General features: G+C 39.3%; 1 protein-coding gene across 1 annotated transcript in view; it reads left to right on the forward strand.

Moving 5' to 3' along the window:
* The window catches only part of LOC134540428 (TNF receptor-associated factor 4), a 132,520-nt gene that overhangs the window by 40,632 nt on the left and 69,830 nt on the right, over positions 1 to 22,058 (forward strand). The window lies entirely within an intron of this gene.

Below are 22,058 nucleotides of genomic sequence, written 5' to 3' on the forward strand. Positions count from 1 at the left end.
TCAGTGTTGATTGAACTGAAAGGCTGAAAGCAAACCTGCCTTCTTGGGTTCAGGTAATTAGGTTTGATCCTGTTGCACGGGTAGTGTGTGCCTCCCCCCCTTACCCACCACTCTCCGCCGCCATCTTGCATGCTTCAACACACGCGAAGGCCAGGTCGCGACACGAGAAACTACTTTTACCGCGCGGTCGCCCGTCGCGTCCGCTTGGAGCGCTGCGGTCGACCGGCGACTAGCGGACGGGAAGCCTTCTTTTCACAGACGAGAGAGCCAAACGCCCGATCGTGCATCTTCGGTTTTTTTTTGTTCATTGTAAAAGGTTAGGTTAGCTACATTATAAATACTTTAAAACATTGTGGACGGTTGATTTGGTTAGGATAACTACATTAAAGATACTGTGAAATCATGTAAACAGTTTCCTAGCCCTGGATAGCTACATATTAAAAGGTTATTTGCTAAGCAACCATAAAATGATTTTACAGTATTTTTAATGTAGCTATACTTACCTAATATAACCATCCATCCACAATGTTTTAAAGTATTTATAATGTAGCTAACCTATCCTAATCGACCGCAAAATTTAATGCCACAACCGGTTTATACAATGAGATAGAACGGAAAAAAAGCGAGCATGAACTTCGGGGAACTTCGGGTGTGGCTCTCTCCTCTGTGAAATGAAGGCTTCCCGTAGCGGACACGGAATAAACCATACTGATACGTACTTGTCCCCCGGAGTGACGTCACAAGGGCCCTCCTGACTGGAAGTGAAGTATTCAAGGTCGCAAGTGAACGTATCTCGTATCTGTGTAGGTACTTCTGGCGTACTACGAGTTAAAGTAACGTCGCCATTTTGAAAGAAAAAAAAGTTTTGTAGATAATTTTTGATATAACTTTTAGGTAATTTAAAGACTTGTAACGTCATTTTCACTTAATATTTAACTGTGTCAATAAATCTAACGAAGAAATAAATAAGTAAGAATGGTTTTAAGGAAGTTTCAACAAATACGTTATGCACATTCATACCGATCGTTAACTACAAAACAAAGGTAGACTGTCAAAGTAAATAGCTGTAAATTCGTTTGACACTAAAACAAAACAAAAAAGTGTTAAAAACTACAAATTTTAGTTATACATTTTTTTTAAAATAAAATTTATTTGTTTTAAAATAATAATTTAAACAACCTGTTCGGCTGACTAATACAGTTTGAAGAGGCCAAACATTGAGTCCATGGGACTCGACAAGTACACCACAAGGGCAAGTGAAGTACGAATGGTCGCAAGTACACAACTGCGCACTTGATCTCGTGCACGGCCTAATTATGGCTAACGACCGCGCACGCAAGCTGTGCATTATTCGGCGCCTTACTCGGCAATAGGCCTGCCAAAAATCGCGGATTATTTCAATCCCGGCTAGAGTACTCGTTGGTCGGTAACCAGGTTACGCCATTTGGTTGATTACACGTGATTGGTGAGTGACCACGCCTTCTTCCAGTTGGTAACCGGCTCGGGGTCATCAACGGCGCTTCAACAGCACCGCAGTGTTATCAAAGAGAAGCAGAAGTATATGAGCTTTAATTCTACTTTGCTAACCAATGAATACTCGGGGGGAAAAACGTGGCTCCAGTCATGTCAATAAACCACGTGGCATTGTTCACAACTCCTGGATTTGACATTAGAAGAGATCTGTAAAATTCGCGATTTCAAATCCCTAAAGGATAGACTCCATGATCCTCTACGCACTCGTGCAAATTACACTTGCTGATTGGTTACCGACTCGTAACACCTGTTGACTGGAATGATCGTGATTCGCTAATTCTTCTGTTAAAGATTTTTCATTGGCCCAGAGTCCTTCAGATAAACTGTGGCCCAATCACTGAAGCAAAATAATGTCAAAAGTATTTGGACTCTATCCTATCGCGAAATGAATCCGCGAATTTTACAGGTCTCTAGACATTAGTGTTTGGCAGAAGTACGCCAGTGATAGTCTCTTACACGTGATTGCAAAGAATAGGTACACAAAAAATATTCCTGTACTTTTACAAAATATTCCTTTGGAAACCAGTTGCCTAGAAATAGTTTGTAATACTATACGAAAGATATCGTAACTTAGTAAAACACATGGTTATGGTTATTTGTGCATATATGAAAAACGCTTTTCGAGATAATACTGAGTATTTCTTACAATTGGCGCATAATGATTTTTCATTCAAAAATATTTTTTTAAACAATGGAAAAGATAATCGCAAATTCAATAATTTGACTTTTTTTTATTATGCTTATTCATGTGTACGGTTAATATTGGAAAGCTATTCAGAGAATGGTTTACAAATAATTTTAACTTTTGGAGGTACTGGGACAACACAAAGCATAAATTCTTGTGGTAAGAATACTAACCCAACATTTCTGCGAACACTATTTTGTAGTAATACAGTAGTTTTCATGTAAATATAAAAATTTTAAATATCTCTAAATCTACACGAATATTTCTATTCCATTTACAAAAAAAAATAGAGGGGTTATTATATTCACGTTTAATGTGTAGTTTCGGAAGATTCCGAAGCCGCTGTATAAATACAAGGTTCAGGTAAAGTTCGCGTGGTAATTGACGTCTAGGATAGACTTCGCAATACTCTGCATACTCGGACAAGTAACCCCTGTTCATTGGCTACTGACTTGTGAGACTTATAAACCGCGTAGCCTGTGATTCTAAGACGATTCTTTGGCTTAGGTTGAGCCGATGGCATACCCAGTATAGTGGTGTAACTATTCGAAATTAGTAGAGACCTGCAAAATTCGCGGATTCATTTCGTGATATGCTACAATTCAAATAATTATACCTTAGCGCTGCTTGTACCACTGGTCCACTGTTAATCTGGAGTAATGATGGCCAATTAGAGACCCTCGCTCAAAGAAGTGTCGAATCACAGACACTCGGTCGAGACGACTCACAAGTCAGCAGCCAATGAACAGGTGGCATCTGCCCGAGTGGGTAGAGTGTAGTAGTGTCTATCCTGGAGGTCACTGAATCCGCGAATTTTGCAGGTCTATAGAAATTAGGCCTTGCGTGGTATTGTTATTGTTTAGAGACAATCTAGATTGTGAATGCTGTTACACTGGAAGGCTCTCGTCACAGGACCAAGAGTTTCATGTTTGAATGACAAAACCAAAGGCAACGTAGGATTGAATCACTTTCACGACCAGTAGAGAGAGATAGAGAGAGAGAGAGAGAGAGAGAGAGAGAGAGAGAGAGGTGAACGTTGGAGCAGCTGATGAACACGTGACTTCCGACTCGAACGAGCACACGTTAATGGAGTTCAGCCTTGCATCAGGCCTTTCCCGACGTCAAGGGTCATGCACAGAGATACGACAATTTTGGCGGATTGTTTTGTTCGCAAGGTATACCAAAAACAGGCCCTTTGAATTTCGTTTGTTGGAACAAAAAAACCTCTGGACACTGTGTAGGCCTATGTCAGCTACCAGCCAGCTGTGGATTGACCGATTCACATCGACGTACTCTAAAGAAGGCGAGTTTCTGCAGTAACAAATCAACGAATAGGAGAGCGCCAAGCGAATCCTCAAAATTTCCGAGTCTCTCTCTAGCTATGTATTTATTCATCGCGAAAATAAAATCCGAAGCGCCAGTGGTTTCTTCTTTGTGATTGGCTGCCGTCTGCACCGAGCCACTCAGAACGCGTTTAATTCCGACCCTGGATTCCCGAGGTCCGTGTTAGGTACTGACAATAAAATCAACAAGTGACCAAACACAGACGATGCTACAGTGTTTTAACTCCCAGCTAGTCTCGAAATATATATTTTTTCACGAAAAATACGTGGCCCCAAACCAGTGGCGTAGCGTGCCATCTCGGCGCCTGGGGCGGGAGACCCATTTTGCCGCCCCCATTCTATAGGTGCTTAATTAAAATTAAATTTCACATGCAATGAGGTACCTTTTATTGAAGTTAAAATAGGATGAGCGGTTTTACAAGCGGATTCTACGGGCCTTATGAGCAGCGAAGTCAGAAATAACTTTGTCAAAATCAATATTAGCAGCCAATTCTTGTTCAATCGACAATATAGCCAAGTTTTATAGTCTAGCGGAGCTCATAGTAGATCTGAGGTAATTTTTTATTAGCTTCAACTTCGAAAAACTTCACTCACAACTTGCAACACTAATCGCCAAAGTCAAATATATACGAATCAAGATGACTATATTTGGAACCGAAATTCCGAGATTCAGTTTTTGAATGAACTGGAGGAGCTCCAGTGGTCCTTTACCACTTATATCTTCCTCTGATTCAGAACAGGCAACAACAACAAACTGCTGAAGACGCTTCCGCTCCATCTGAAACTCGTCCTTGTCGATGTCTTCTAATACATGGGAAAGATCACACTCGAACTTGCTGTCCAAAAGTTTCGCTGGCATAAAAAATCCGAACTTGTCCGATATTTCTTGAATTTTCTAGAATCGAGTCGTCATTTCTTGAATGATCTTGTCGAATGATGCGATAATCTCTCGACGGATTTCCTGTTAGTGAGACAAAGCTGCATCTTCAGAAGATTCATCGCCATGCATGCGTTTTTTCCTGCGAATTCTTCTCGTTTTGAGTTCGATTCCGAGTTTTTCGCAGAGAGTCTTAGCAAAGTCAATTGCTTCTTGCACGAAACGGTCTCTACTTTCCACTAAGAGGGTTTTCAAAGCGCAGAGTTTCTGAGCACACTTATCCACACTTAGTCCTCGTTGCTGCAGGTAAATCTGTGCGTCATCTACTTCAGGTAGCACTGCAGCCCAAAAGCCAAGAAAAGTTAGGAAGTTAAATGACTGCATGGCTGTCAGGAGAAGACTGGCTCCCGATCTTGTTTCGGAAGTTTGAGATGAATCTGTTAATTGTTCCAGTACCTCAAGAACTACCTCAAACTTATTTTTAAGCATCTTGACAGCTACATGTCTAGCGCTCCAGCGCGTTTCACTGACTCGTTTTACTGCTTGACCTGTGATGGCAACCAAAGCGTTCCATCGAACAGTTGATGCGGAAAAGAAGGCAAACAGCTTCTCCAGAGTTCCAAAAAACGTCACGGAATCCACTGATTCAGAAGCAGCGTGTACCCCAGCCAAGTTTAGTGAGTGGTTTGTACATGCAACGAATATAGCTTTCGGATTCAGTGCTTTAATCCGGGCTTGAACTCCATTTTGGATCCCTGACATTTTGGCAGCATTGTCATAAGCCTGTCCTCTCAGATTCTGTATGTCCAGTCCGTCTGATGTTATCTTCGCGATTATATCGTTGCTGAGATCTTCTGCATTTTTTCCTTTTGGTTCGAAGAAGTCAATGAAAGATTCTACCACGGCGACTTTTTCTCCTTCGATATGTAGTATCGCAGAACTTGGCTCATTTGGTCATTGTGGGAGATGTCTGGTGTACTGTCGAAGATTACGCAATAATATTTAGCTTTTTGAATACGACGGATGATGGTGGATCGAACTTGCTGTCCCAGTAAGTTTATAAATTCATTCTGGGTTTCTGGAGGTAGATACGAAACTGAGACTCTTGCTCCCAGCTATATCTTTGTCAGGTGTTCTATTAGAAGAGGGTCGTATTTAGCTAGGAGGTGCACTAACTCCAGAAAGTTCCCGCGATTGCCACTATTATCTACTCGAACGACTTCTCGATGTCCTCTGAAGGCCAGATTCTGTTTGGCTAAGAACTGGATAATATTCAGCAACCTGTACAGTGCATCCCTCCACTTCTTTTCCTCACTTTCGAAAACTTCTTGTTGTTTCTGATCGATGGTTGCTTTACAGTTCAGGCGCTTCCAACTCCTTCCATTTCAAGAAGCTCTGTTCATGGCCCAGGCTATTTTCATGGTCTCCTATTCTTGGATTTAGCTTCCACCATTTGTTGAATTCTTCTTCAGATGCGAAGTTAGAGCCGGAATTGCCAAACAGCTTGCAAGAAAAACAATACAAGGATTGCTTCAAAGGCAAGTACGCCATCCATGTTCGGAGAACCTTTTCGCCGTTAGATAATGGTTTGTAGAACCACTCTTTGGTTAGTTTTCGGGTACCGCCTTTCGTTGAAGTCCCTGAGCGAACAACATCGGCAAATTTGGAATCGATGTGCTGTACTGAGTCAGATCCGCGACGTACTAGAAGCGTTCTTACTTCGTCGGTCATAGGAGAAGGCCAGCAACCTACATCGTTGAGATTCACATCTTTGATTTCGGCAGGAGCAGAAGGCACGATTTCAATTATGTCTTCTTTGGCAACATTCACTTTTTCTGCAGGCTTATGACTAGATGCTTGAGGTACTTTTGATGAGTCGACTTCGTCTCGACCCTGCTCTGTGGTGGGACCAGAACTACTTCCAACTGCGATGGCAGGTACGTCTTCTTCTTGTACCTGTAAAATAAGTTATGTATTCCCATGAATATTGGCCGGAGGACACGTTCGAATTTCAAATAAGTATTTTATCTATCACAAAACAAAAGTGGTTTTGGCGACGGCGCGGTTTGCCGGGCTTATAGAAAAATTTACAAACAAAATTGATTTTGTATGGAAGCTACCTTTTTTAGAGTTTCCCGGTAAAAACTGACTGAGTAAGCCATGTTATAGATGTTATTAGAAGATAAAATGACGAGAAATTTGAGAAAAATTGTTGGCGCCATTTTTTAGCTAAATGAAAAATTGTTTTCTTTGTATGACAGGTACCATAAATAATCAAGTTATCCAAAAACAAAAAAAAATATTCCTAGACTACTACTAGATTTACATAAGTTTGAAGTTTTAAATTCAAGTAGCAGGACAAAATTCAGTCGTAAACTTAAAAAGATGTACCTTAACTCAATATTATTTATGTTAATATACTCCATACTTTTTAAACAATAATCAATGTTCAAACAGCTATTAAAGCAATTTTAAGTGTATTATAAAATAAGATTTAATGAACGAGTGTGATTCCGTACTCGCAGACAAACCTAGGTGAATAGGTTTTGCGAGACAAATGTAAGAAATATTGTAACTTTTCTAAACAATAAATAAATAATAATAATAAATAACTGGAGTAATTCTAGGCCATGCATGATTCTAGATGGAGGAATCATATTCCTACTTACACTGGAATCACTTCCGCTGCTGCAGGATGCCACCGAAGACGTTAACGTGGCTTTCGAACCAGAACTGGAACTAAAATATTTCAGTAATGCACCTTGAGACTTCTTCGCATCTGCTTCTTTCTTAGCTTTTTTTTTTTTTTTTTTTTTTGCGGAATTCCGCACCGCTTTCTTTGACTCTTTTCATTTTAAAAAACTAGTTCAAAGATTGGGTAAAGTTGTAAATGTTTAGTTTTAGAAGATTCAACAGTATTTAAAAGATCGAAACACAATCAAAATGACTTTCGTTCCGTATCCTAAACTCTCGCGAAACAAACATACGAGTAAAGCGTGATTGCGTAACGGTACTTCACGATGCACTAAAACAAACAAAGATCAGTACTGTAGCATGTGTGCTACAGCTGCTACCTTTGATAATGTTTATTTTGGCAGAAATGGTTAACGTATTTTATTAATCTTTCGGATGCCCTGGTAATACGAGTTATTTTGGATTTAAGTTTGTTATATGTTGTTTTAGAAAAGAAATTTGTAATTATTGTTTAGTCTTATTATTTTTAAGTTTAAGATTTTAAGTTATTAAATTGGTCTGGAAAGTTCGAGGACACTACCGAATATGTTGGTAATCGCTGCGCTAGACGGCGCGCGAGCAGAACAGCTGATTGTGTGACGTCAGGTGAGACGGGCGAGCGGAGTCGCCTGGTAGGCCCAGGCGGGCGCGCACGTGAAGTAAAACGCGGGTTGGCCATGGTGATGGTTCCACATCGAAGTAACTGTATACGAGTGTTCCTTTTTGAATATGAACGGGGTTCATTATATAATTTAGAACGCTTTGGTACGATGAACGCGAGTGGTTGGTGAGGCGTGTGTGAATATCGCGAGGATTTTCCAAGGATGAATTATGTGCGCCGAAATAAACTCCAAGACGGTATGGCGAAGGAATCGTCATATCCGTACAATTACCTGCAGCTACGGTAACGTATAATGGCAAGGGTTTGCCATTAAAAACACTCGTGAGCAAACGAGTGTATTTGGTGATCGGACATCAAGACGTCAAAAAGCAAGTAAGTGCCAGCCGTGCCACTGCCCCGTTGACCCCTTTGACCCCTGGTGCGAAACTATAATTTGTGGATTTTTGGAATTTAAATTAACGGATTAATAAAACTGAAACTGGGATTTTACGTTCAGCGTGTTTCACCCAATCCCTGCCAGACCTAGAAGAAAAAAGGCATCGACTGTTAGAAAATGACTTAACTGAGAAGGGCTTGTAAACCCATAATTTGTAATTTGCTAAATGTTTGGTATATTTATTTGTATGTTAACGTGTGTCAATTTTTTGCTAGATTTCGCCTATGTTAATTGGTATTTACAGCGGTGATACGCCCGGTGCGTATCTATATTTGTATTTGTATTAATATGTTGTTATATATTTTTAATGCCTTTTTGGTAATTATATTTAATTTTCCGAGCTCCGAAGTATATGATCAAATTATAATTTTTGGGGGAATTGTTTAAGTATTTTTTTAGTATTATTATACAGCTATTTTTTTATAAGTAGTAATAGGGTATTTATTTTATGATGGATGCGCCGATTTGTGATGAAACGATTTTATGATATATATATATTTATTAAATGTTGTCATATAAATTTTGCGTATTTTTAACTTGCTGCCTCCTCTCACTGTTCGCAACCTTAGTAGTATTTTTTAAGACTGCTATTAGTTTGGGTTTTAATATTTTTTTGGGTTTACCTGCGCTCGCGGTACGGGGCAATATAGGAGTTTTACTGTGTCCCGGTTTGCGGAAGTTGTTTGGTTTGCCCTGGGTTAAGGTCAAACTTTACAGTACAATGCGTAGTACTAAATTCAATGAGTGCGAAAGAGAGGCTTCGACACGGGCCGACGCGTGAAACAAAAGATTTTGTATGAGTAATTAACATAATAAGGAGTGCCGCTCAACTCGGCTCGCGCGCGCCGGGCGGCGCGGCGTGATGCGATGTTGCCGTTCGTATGTAAACAAACAAACGTTATAAAGAGCTCTGTCAGTGATTTCGCAGTTTTTCTTTTAAATAAATATTAAAAAATAGTTGGTGCCCAAAATTTTAGATAAAAATGGAACATTATTGAGTGTCTGACACATGTAATGAATGAATCATAGATCATATCTCAACCCGCTTCACCGGCGACCCGCCCCCCCGGGCTGCCGCCCGGGGCGGGCCGCCCCCTCCGCCCCACCCACGCTACGCCACTGCCCCAAACGGATCTCCTATTTATTGGGTCATTGACTCGAGGAATTCTTCCGAGACGCGTCAAATCAAGGATGGTCTGATCAATCGACGATGGACGTGGCGCGAACGAACAAAGTTGTCAACTGCACTCGGAAGATGTCTGCGACAAGGCTTGCCGAAACGTCTGGGGTTTTACGCAACTCTTTTTCTTTTGTTTTGTTTTGTTGTCCACCCCGACGTGACGACAGTCCAGGAGCCGCGATGCGGTCGTTGTTTTCGCCGAGCATCACGCTTGCTCGCGATATGCGCCGTCTCTGCATTTCCCGCAGCGACTGTACTGGCTCGGACCTTCAGTACCAGCGGCCGTCAGTTGACGTGTGTGCGTGTCGTGAGAGACGAGCTGTTTCATTGGCCGACACTAGACAGGGAGGAACCATGAAGATCTTATCTCAAATCAGCCCCTCCGCTGGTGCCAACCTCGAAATAATGCACCAACCCGTGTGATCCACAAGGTACGTGCTTTTTATTTGAGCTAAAATATATGCCTCCCGATAAACTAAAAATCGTTATTTTACATTTTAAAATATTTAATAGGTAAAAAACTATTAAATTTGAGTGCACCAAAACTGTTACATTTATTGTAGGTATATATAAAACTATTGGAAAGGATGTCCACGCTGTTAAATTTGATTGTTTTTAAGGGGCAGATGTTTGTAGTCTTACGCACGTGTATACTTGCGTGGTTTTTGTTGCGAGATAACTTGAAAAATTTCAATTCAATTCGTTTCGAAAATCGGAAATGGATCGGAAAATGTGTTGGGTGCATGTTATAAACGAAACACCCTGAATAGTTTTACATTATCAGCCGTACACATTAATAAGCATAATAAAAAAAACTACAATTATTGAATATACGATTTTTTTTCCGCGTGGTTTAAAAAAAAATGCTTGAAAGAAACATCAATTAAAATATAAAATTATGTACCAATTTTCTTAAGAAGTACTCATTACTCGAAAAAAAACGTAGGGGAGACCGGGGTAAGTTGGCGAACGGGGTAAGATGACGAATCGTATGTAACTAATCCAGAAACACAGATAGACGGTTGGCGCACCTGTGACCTTGTGTGTCACCATCTGCACCTACTAGGCAGGTGCAGCGGAATTTTCCAGTCAGTTTTAATGTGGCAGTTTTGAGAGGCAGTCTGTTTCGTGACCCATTGTTGTAATATTGAAGGTACGTATGTTAAGCTATTACGAGAAAAGAGTCCATTTGTTTTAAATGTTTATATATGTAAAATGAAATGCTGACTTTTGGGAGTATTTTAGTGTATAGATTGTTGAAGAAAATTTGTTAATGTTGTTCGTGATTTTGGTAAAGCAAAAATACGGCTGCTGGGGCAAGTTGACGGGGGCAAGATGACGAATTCGTCATCTTGCCCCTGCAATCGTTAACTTGCCATAGGTAATGACAGTGTGAGCATTATTTTGTATTATATGTGTTATTTAAACCAATGATGTACAGATATGACGAACATTTAACTAAAATAAAAATAATAATGAATTTATAAAATATTATAAATAGTTCCTGTGTTAATAGTCGTAACAATTTTGTTTGATTTTTTTGTAGATGCCTAGGCATATTATAAGCGGAAAACGGAAAGGAGGCGTTGGAGTGACGTAGAGATAGATAGAAGAAGCAGAATGAAGAGAAGAAAAATGAAAGAAAAACTAAGAAAACTGAAAAACAAAGCTCTGATCATTCTGTAGCAAAACCATAAAGCCTAAATAGCGTTTCTTGCCCTGCATATGAAGAAGTTTACGTGGAACCTCCAAATGAAGACTGGATTCAGTGTTCCACATGTTCTGAGTGGTGGCACGAAAACTTTTCCAATTATGAAGTCAAGGAATTATATCAAAGTCGTTCAAATATGTTACAATATATCTTCTTTACATCCTGCACGTTGTTTAGTGTAGGATATCTATAAAACTATTGTTTACTTTGTCCATAAATTTATATATTTTGGTTTCGTCATCTTACCCCAATAGGTTCGTCAACTTACCCCACTCCTGGGGCAAGATGACGAATGTGCTAACTAATTGGTTTCTTGTCAATAACTTCGGAACTACGCAAAGTAAGTAATACAACCTTTTTACATATTTAGGTAGAAATTAGTATGTACTTCGTATTGGTACCAAATTAGATATTATATATGCTTATTTATCTGTTAAAGGCCATTTCAAAGCTTAACATCGTCAACTTGCCCCGGTCTCCCCTATTTCAAATTCGCAAAAAATAAACATAGCCATGTGATGTGCAAAGTTACAATATCTTTCTTGTAGTATCCCAAACGATATCTTGGAAACATTTTTAAAAGTACTGAATTTTTTTTCTCCGGTTGGGGACCGTTGGTACTGCTCTTTAGGCTGCACGGTCACGTGCGCAACTGTAGCTTGGCGGAACGCTCATGAGTGGTCGCCCTGGGATTGCCTCGTGCTTTTGGAATGGTGAGGGGGGACTTCCGCAGGAGTGTACAGTCCATGACGAGACCAGCATACGCGCGTTCTCTAGCCTTGACCGGCCGCCGTTGCGTCAGTTTCTTACAATAGGTTAGGTAAGCCCGTGTTGTGTGTTCTTGCGGGGTCGTTACCACAACGCCGACAGCTAGAAAACTGCTGTGTTCCACAACGCCGAAATACCATAACGCCGAATGTCAAAATTGACCACAACGCCGACAGCTAGAAAACTGCTGTGTACCACAACGCCGAAATAACAACTGAATGAATTTGTGTGTGTTTCTTAAGTGTACCTTAACGCCGAAATACCACAATCAAACCTAACCTAACCTAACCAAGCGTAATATAACCTAACCTAACTTAACCTAGCCTATCCTATCCTAACCTAACCTAGCCTAACGTAACCTAATCTAACCTAACCTAGTCTAACCTAACCTAGTCCAACCTAACCTAAACTTACCTAACCTAACCTTTGTGGCAGTACTGCAATGACATTTTTTGGCGTTAATGTATTTCGGTGTTGTGGTAATTCGGCGTTGTGGTACATAGCAGTTTTCTAGCTGTCGGCGTTGTAGTCAATTTGGCATTCGGCGTTATGGTATTCGGCGTTATTGTACGTTCGGCGTTGTGGTGCGTTCCCGTTCTTGCGTACCTCGCTTGCCCTTGTGGCGTTCTCGACGAATCCGGAGACGGATTCAGTGTTTGGCCTCTTCAAAAACGGCGTTAGCCAGTTGAACAGGTTGCTGACATTGATTTCTTTTTTCTAAAAAAAAAAAAGTGTCAAAGCAGTCATGAGGGCTGCCGACAGAAGTGAAAACTTAAAACAAACAGTTGTTATTTTTGGATATCCAAATTAATTGTTTGATCTTAAACTAAAACTTGTAAATCATTTTACGAAAAAAATATTATCACACAGCAAATTTGTTTTATCACGTTAGTAACATAACTCTTAAATTACTATAAAATACGCATTGCATAGTAATTGTAAGCTTAAAAAAATAATTAATGATGTCCTTAATTTTTATATTATATTGCTACAAAGACTCCGTTTTCTTCGTTATTCAAACTATATATCCATATGAGAATATTAATATATTTTTACTCACTTTTTACTTCACAGTAATCGTATACTTAAGATTTAAAATAAAAATTGAACAAAAACACAATTTGAACACTGCATACACACACTCGATTCACATGTGCACAGCACTGATGTACAGGGACTGAAGACGCTTACTGGCTGCGCGCGCACCACTGAGTGTGCGTGTGTATGTATCTATGTATGTATCTATGTATGTATGTATATATTTTTTCACGTCACGTTACCATGTCGATGACGACTTACATGAATTTACTCCCTATCCTAAAGAAGTTATTAATTTAAAAAAATTGTTTAAAAAACAATTTTTTTCTGAAGTAAATAATTTTTGACACTTCGTTAGTGTCACACGAATATACGGCAATGCATTAGATGATTCTACCTTAGTTTCGTACTAACGATCGGTATGTATGTGTATGTTGGCATTTCCTTGAAAACATTTTCAAGTATTTATTTTTATTCAGTGTACTAAAACCAGGAAAGTATTAAGTGAAAGTGATTTTACAAGTCATTCAGTTACTTAAATATTATGTCAAATATAACCTACAAAACGTTTTTTTTTGTTTTATTTCAAGATTCTGACTTTTCTTTTGCTGGAAGTACGCGAGAAGTGATCCCAGGTTTTGCAATTCGGGCAGAAAATTACTCCAAAATAGTGGAAATCACTTTTAAAAAAACAGCTGTAAATTCACTTATAATTCCAATGCCAAAATATCACTGCTTTAACGGCTATTGCGTTCGATAGATCATTTTCTTGTTTTACTTAGCTACGCGGAATAAAAAAAACCAATTGATATATATTTAACTGTCTGCGTTATCATTAACATAGTTTGGCGACTCTATTGCAAGCCATATTTTTTTTGTAACAAAAGGAAATGTCAAGGGCAAAATAATTTGAACATATTAAATAAATGTATTAACTAGCAAAAAAAAGTCATACATTCTTAAATAAAATATTTGGTTTAAAGTTAGATTTAATTCATACCAAAATTTTATAATTTTTTTAATACTCAGTGAAAGGGTTTTTAGAGTGTATGACTTGCTACTCGTACTCTATATTAAAAAAAGAGCGCTATGCTTAGTTCTGTGCACGACAATATTACTTTGCAGATCTCTGCACATTAAAATCGCTAATTTATAGGGACCGGAAAAATTCGCGGGTTCAATGACCTGTAGGATGAACTCCATAGTTCTACGTACACTCAGTCAAATGTCACCCACTCATTGGCTGCTGTCGTGTGAGACGTCCCAGCGTAGCATCCTGTGATTCGATAAAGCTTTGGTCGGGCGTTTCTCATTGGCCCAGCGTCATCCAGTTGAGTTATGAGCCAATAGCAGAGGCAGCACTGAGGTATAACTATTTGTATTTTAGCCTATCGCGAAATGAATTCGCGGATTTTTCCGGTCTCTACTAAAATTTATCACACCCTCCCTCTTATCCTAAGCATCCTACATTATTTACAATTATAAAACGTTCACAGAACAAGATTGCCACCACGTCTTTATTACTGTGTAATCTCATGTATCACGTAAAAAAAAAATACTGATTGTGTCATGAAATTATTTATCCCAAAATTGGTAGTCCCGAAAATATACGTAACCTTTTTCTACTGTTCTTCCGTCAACGGTGTTTGCAAACAACTTACGTGATTTTCAGTTCTCTTCAACAAACACATGATGCTTCGCAACTCACAGTTGGAAAATGTGATCATCTGCTACTTCTTTTTTGAACTTTCAAATTTGAGCACATAAAAAGACACACAGAAAAAGAAAAAAAAATCTGTACTTTTACAAAATATATGGGAAACAGTTTCCAAGAAATAGTTTTGTAATGCTGCAACACATGGCTATGGTTATTTTTTGCATACATGAAATACGTTTTTCGAGATAATACTGAGTATTTCTTACGAAAATTTGCAGATAATTTTATACAGTACCTACACAAACTTAAGCACTGCTGTAGGCAACTCGAGTAGATCTTCTTTCCTTTCAAAATTTAAAGTTAAAAGAAAGGTACTGGTACATTTTAATCTTAAATATTCTTAGTTTCATTAGGTTAAAACAAAATCCTCACGTTCTGAATACGATTACCTCTAGAAGAAGTGATAGCAAACATAAAAATAAAGTGGAACTAAGTGGCACACGAAGAACAAATGTGTATCTAAATAAAATTTACGAACCTGGCAGACAATTAATCGTTACGGTCGCTTGGGTACTCCGTGGAAACAAATCGTATTAGTATCTTTCAAACATACTAGCTGTAGTACCTGGGGTTTCCAGGGCTTCTTTAAAGGGGATGTGGAAATATTATTTTAAATCTCAGATGCATGTGCGTTTGCTCTTGTTTTGTTGGTCTTAAGTCGATAGTGCAAAATTTTACCAAGCTAGAATAAAATTGTAGATATTATTTAGATAGAAAACATATATATTCTTTTTTACATGTTTGGATCCTTTTATACCAAAGTTTGAGGGTACTCGATGTTTTTCGATTGTCCATCTGGTGCGTCTGGTGACGTAGGCAGTAGTTTTGCTCTTCTTTTGAACGTGAAGTGTGTAACATTTCATCAAGCTCAGAAGAAAACTAGACTTGTATAAAAAAATTAACATAAACTATTTTATATGTGTAATACTGATGGGGCGGATCCCAATTTTCTCGAATCCGAATTTAGAATTCGAATCCCAGAGAGTGCGTCGAATATTCTCCTTGAATCCAAATGTAGGTGTCAAATGTCAAAAATAAAATAATTTACGATGAATGAAAAATGGTTAACTATGGTGTTGAAACATACTACCATTTAAATGTGGTAGAATGGGGTAGACGCAAGCAGTGCTGATAACTTCTTAAGAGCTTAGGATGCAGCCACTTGTCTGGTCAGCTGAGTGAGGCAGGGGGTGAGGGTGGTGTCTATACTGAGATGGGTAGCCTCAGCCCCTGGACATAGCTGGATCTCTAACACCTCTCCTGTTTCGCGTATACGTAGAGACCGGAAAAATTCGCTGGTTCATTTCATGATATGCTATAATCCAAACAACTGTATATTTATATTGCTTCTGTGATTTGACTCACAGTTTATATGAAGGACTTTGAGCCCATGACGGACCTTCAACCAAAAGAGTTTCGAATCGCAAGCGTCCCAGTTGACAGGTGTCACGAGTCAATAGCCAAATAGCAGGTGGCATTTGACTGAGTGTGTAGGGGATTGTGGAGTCTATCATAGAGGTCATCGAATTCGCGAATTTTTCCATTCTCTACGTATACGGCGTATCCGTATCCACGCCCGTGGGGGCCCAGGCCGGTAGGGCTAGCGCCAAGAGGGATGGGTCAACGAAGCATAAGGGGGAGCAATCCCTTACACAGTCGTGCTGTCAACTGTATTGTGAGTGCCGGGATGTTGGCAACTCTTGACTCGGCTGCCGCCAGCTGCCGGCCGCGCGAGGAATGCGCCGCCAGGTGAGGACCGGCGAAACAGCCCGAGGAATGTCGGCGCTATCACCTGCCCCTCGCCGCGATAAGGGGGCAGCTGCGCGCGCCACCTGGTGCATGCGGGCCGCAGTAGTCCGACCCGCACAGGTTCGGTCGAGTAGAGCGGCAAGCCATTTCGGCTGTTTACGTTTATCAACCATACTGTCGAGATATCATAGTGCTCAGGTTAGCTAAAGCTATTACTAGAGAGCGGAAAAATTCGCGAATTCATTTCGCGATAGGCTAAAATACAAATAGTTATACCTCAGTGCTGCCTCTGCTATCGGCTCACAACTCACCTGGATGACTCTGGGCCAATGAGAAACACCCCACCTAAGCTTTATCGAATCACAGGCTGCTACGCTGGAACGTCTCACAAGACAGCAGCCAATTTGTGGGTGGCATTTGACCGAGTGTACGTAGAACTATGGAGTTCATCCTACAGGTCATTGAACCCGCGAATTTTTCCGGTCCCTAATAAGTAGGGTCATGCAGATTTCACGAAAATATTCCGAGACTAGCTGAAAGTTAAAACACTGTAGCATTGTCTGTGTTTCGTGATAGGGCGAATTTCTTTCAGGCGCATGTCGATTGTTACAACACCAATCACAGTAATTCAGCGCGGAAGCAAACGCATCCTGAGTGGCTCGGTCAAATAAAGAAACGACTTCTCTCGCAGACGACCGCCAATCACAAGGAACAAACCGCTGGTGCTGGTATACCTTGTTGTAGACTAATACACGTTTAGATTTATTCGCGAAAAATGCCTGCCCCTATTTTTAAGTCACTAGCAAAAATTGTAAAAAAAAAAATGTGTCGTGGTTAGGATGGTTAGCTAAATGATTTTATGTAACCATTATTTATTTGTGTTTTGAAAAAAACTGTGCTCACAGAATTGCAGGTCAGATGTCACGGGATAATCGTTTGGTAGTTAATGTATATTACGTAATGACACCGTCAGCAGATGTCGGATACATCGCTAAATTTCATTGCCTGAAATTAACTGATAAGATTTCAATTGTGAACCTATTTTCGCACAAGTCGAGCGGCCTTAGGCCGAACGCAACATCGCAACAACGTATAGCACGGCGACAACGAAACCACCGCAAGAAAAAACATTCACTATAGTTAATAAATTATAAAGCATGCGAGTCGCAAGATGTCACCACCCCTGGAACTCAAAATTCTAACACAGTAAAAAAAAAAAACAGTCATACCCTGGGCTTCTTTTGACGATACATATTTAACACGAAAACAAAAGAAATTGTCAATAATTTCATGTTAAACATGTTAGTTTTTTCACTGTGTGAAATTTTAACAAGTTTAAACACGATGTTTATAACAAAAAGAACATCGTGGACTTATGTACACAAATAGTCTGCGTCTAAAACAGTTTTCGGAACACTTCTTTCTCTTCAAATACGGCCGTCAGAAACGCAAAACAAAACGCAAGAAAAGTTAACAATACTTGCGTTGCGTTATTGCGCCTTGCGTTGCTTATAAACGGATATTTTAAAATGTGCGTACTGCACCATTTGCGTCGTGGGACCCCCCCCCCCCCCCTAGGGTTTTTTGCGTTGTTTATAAATGAGGCCTTAACATCGAGGGAATGTGACCTTGAAGGTCGGCGTACACCAATGACTAGAGACCGGAATAATTTGCGAATTCATTTCGCGATAGGCTAAAATACAAATCGTTATACCTCAGTGCTGCCTCTGCTATTGGCTCACAACTCACCTGGATCACTCTGGGCCAATGAGAAACACCCCACCAAAGCTTTATAGAATCACCGGCTGCTACGCTGGAACGTCTCACAAGACAGCAGCCAATCAATGGGTGGCATTTGACCGAGTGTACGTAGAACTATGGAGTTCATCCTACAGGTCATTGGACCCGCCAATTTTTCCGGTCCCTACCAATGACAGTTAGTCTTTTTTTTTAGTGTAACTTCTTTACAGCAAGTAGGGTGAGTCGAGGCGATGGTTTCATAGAGCGTAACGAAAAGTGCAGCGCTTATGAGAGAGACGCTGGATTGTGGAGAGGGGTGAGAAGGAACATTTAGGGCCCCACTCCTAATTCTCGGGTACACGTTATTGAAGTGACTCTACAGTGCCACATTTTCGTTACGCTGAACACTACAGAGAAAAATCCCATTATATCTTATAGTTATATGTTTTTTTAGTAATGTATGCATACATTAGAGTTATTTTTGTTAGTTATTGTTTAATTCTATCGTTAAAGTGTATTACGTTATATCTTGTTTTATCGTTTCAAGTGGGCTATTTAAGTGTGAAGTTTCACTGCTAACGAACATAGCGGCCACCCCAATAGCAACACTTGCATGCCAGTTTTGCGTCACATTCGCTGTAAATCAGGAGGTTTCCTGTCCAAAACAATAAAAAGGCTATTAATAGGGACAGGAAAATTTCGCGGGTTCAATGACCTGTAGGATGAACTCCATAGTTCTACGTACACTCGGTCAAATGCCACCCACTCATTGGCTGCTGTCTTGTGAGACGTTCCAGCGTAGCAGCCTGTGATTCGATAAAGCTTTGGTTGGGTGTTTCTCATTGGCCCAGAGTCATCCAGGTGAGTTGTGAGCCAATAGCAGAGGCAGCACTGAGGTATAACGATTTGTATTTAACCTATCGCGAAATGAATTCGCGAATTTTTCCGGTCTCTAGCTATTAAATATTCAACTGTAAGGGAATGCTAGTTCGAAAGGCCCTTTTCAAACATTCCTGAAAGTCTTTCTTTTGAAATGAGTATAATTTGCAAATGAAACGAAACCCAGCACGGACTTGCCGTAGTTCCTCTCGCAGCGTGGCGCCCAAGGTGCCGAGGAGGTTACATTCCGTTATTCCGGCTCCCACGTCCTTGGCGGAGAAGAGCGACCGGGCGCGTTCCCACAGGCGAGTGCCTGCACCGCGCGGAGCGAGCAGCTAGCAAGGTCGCCCGAGACGAACACACGGCTGTTCGCACGAGCTCCGGGCCACGTCAAGGCACGGGTGCACGGAATACCATAGGCCTATGCATAATACTTAGGGGCAGGCATTTTTTCGCGAATAAATCTGAACGCCTATTAGATTGCAATTAGGTATGCTTGTCGCCAGCAGTTTCTTCCTTGCGATTGGCGGCTGCCAGCAAGAGAAGCATTTGCCCTATTTGACCGAGCCATTCAGGGCGCGTTTGTTTCCGCAATGAAGTATACGGTGATTGGTGTGCTGACAGCAGACGTGGAACTGAAAAAAAACTCGACCAATCACGAATCACAGACGATGTTACAGTGTTTTAACTCTCAGCTAGTCGCAAAATCCTTTCGCGCAAAATACATGCCCCTAATAATACTATATATAAAAATATAATCACACTCCGTTTAAGCTTTATTTTGGTATATGACTTCGGAAATTGACTATCCTTACCCTTTACGTGTTTATGGTTAGTTATTGCTTTCATACGATTCCATAAAAATGTATTTTCAATTTAAAAAATATATATTTTTTTTAACTGTAAACAAATTTATGATGGCTTGAAATAGAAGGTATTAGTATTTATATATTAAAGTTAAATAATTTTTAGATTGTAATTGTAGGTTACGAGCAGAAATGTTGTAATTTTATGGTTCAATCGAAGCCATATATATATATATATATATATATATATATAATATATTGGTATTTCAATTAGATGCATAACAAATTTCAACATGGGTAAAAATGTGTTCAGTTGTACAAAATAATCAATCGGCAAATATTCATAACTGAAATGAACTTCAAAACATCAATTAAGATATATAATCATGAGCCAATTTTCGGAAGAAATACTCATTATTATCTCTAAAAAAAACGTATTTAAAGTATGCAAAAACAACCAAAACTATGTCTTCAGGATTGCTACGGACAGGGAAAACCTGGAAAAGTCAGGGAAATCAAAAATATTTCTGGAATTACTATACATACTTATGAACCAACACACTTTTTCCCCCACGCTGTTAAAATACAAATTTTTTCAGTTTGTTTAAGAAATTGGTTTTCTTCTGTAATTTTTGACTGTCACGTCGCGAACACGATAGACAGGACTGAATCTAACAAAACACAACATTCATTACAGCGTGTCCCTCGATTTCGTCTAATCGATAGGCACTGATCTTGGAATAGCATGTCGCTGTGATGTACATTGAGACAGATTTTTCTGCGATTTCGACTACATAGGCTAATCGATGCGAGCAATAGACGGGAAAAATTCTCGTAACTTCCATGGCGCGCTGTGATTATATCTTAGCTATAATCATAAATGATTCAAGCATTGCAAGGAAAGAAACAAAATTTTTATTAGAATATGTTAGGAAGGAAAAGGAAACCAAACTATTAGAAGATTAAATATCTTCAATTGCTACGCAACAGTCTTAAAATGTTGTGAATGTGGATTTTTTTTTTACTTACTTATCACAAGTGTTTATTATTGTTGTATGGGGTCGTATGTATAGACTGTTATCAGCATTTTGAAATGTCAGAAATACTACACATTCTACAAACATATTAATTTTGTTATTTTAAATATTGGCCAAATAGAAAAATTATCATTACTTCTTTGAAATGTGTAAGTACCTTTTTAAATTTAATCTTTTTATAGTTATGTGTTTGTTCGTTTGTGGGTTGATTTTACAAATATTAAGTTTTTTGTAACCATTTTTAATATAATTTTTTTAAAGGGGGGAACTACAAACGCACATGTTATTTCTTGTCACTCTACTTGGCCTACTGGAGGCCAAAAATTTTTTTTAATTTATCCCAGCTTCAAATACTGCGCGTGTTGCTTTTATTTGAAAGGCCCGTAACCTCTGGACATGTCCTGTTCTCATGGTTTGTCTATTGTTTTTTTTAGTTTCAATAATAACAATAAAATCACCGACGTTTCGGTCGACATTGCAGTCGCCATCATCGCCATTACCTACTGAGGTTACATACCACGTGGCGACTGCAATGTCGACCGAAACGTCGGTGAATTAATCGCCAAGCACACGGCTACAGCCCAGAAGCCAAAGCTACTTCAGACAATGGCCGTGAAATCCTGCGAAAATTATTCAATGATAACACAAGTAATGGTTACTGCGTCGTTAAAAAAGAAATTATAATTTTTTGACGTGGCAACGTCTAATAAATCGATGAACGCCAGCTGCATGCACGAAAAAGTGTCCCGTTACGCACATTGTTCCGTTACGCTAATAAATTGACTAAAAAATTATGGTGACTCATAATTGATGATAGATATTTGATTACAGTTTATTTATATGAAAACTTGTTTATAATTATATTTAAACTTTATAGCTAAACGCCAGTTTTTAAAATTAATTACAAGTCATCTACACGTGAACTGTTTCGTCAACTGTTTATAAAGTGTGGTTTTCATTGCTTATTACAACAACAATTTCGGCAATAAAGGTTAATTATACTTGCATTTTAAAATCTGAATACTAGTATAATTTCAAGTATTTATTATTTTATTATTAAAATAAAAATGATTCAATTGTATTCATAAAAGTATGAAATCATTTCATCAATGTTTTGTTATGACGTTGTCACGTTAAACTAACGTCCGTAAACCGACTTTACAGACAACCAAACTTTGTTTGTTCCGTGTGCCGTGTAATGCGA

This window comes from Bacillus rossius, chromosome 16 (assembly GCF_032445375.1).
Source record: "Bacillus rossius redtenbacheri isolate Brsri chromosome 16, Brsri_v3, whole genome shotgun sequence".
Taxonomy (NCBI): domain Eukaryota; kingdom Metazoa; phylum Arthropoda; class Insecta; order Phasmatodea; family Bacillidae; genus Bacillus; species Bacillus rossius.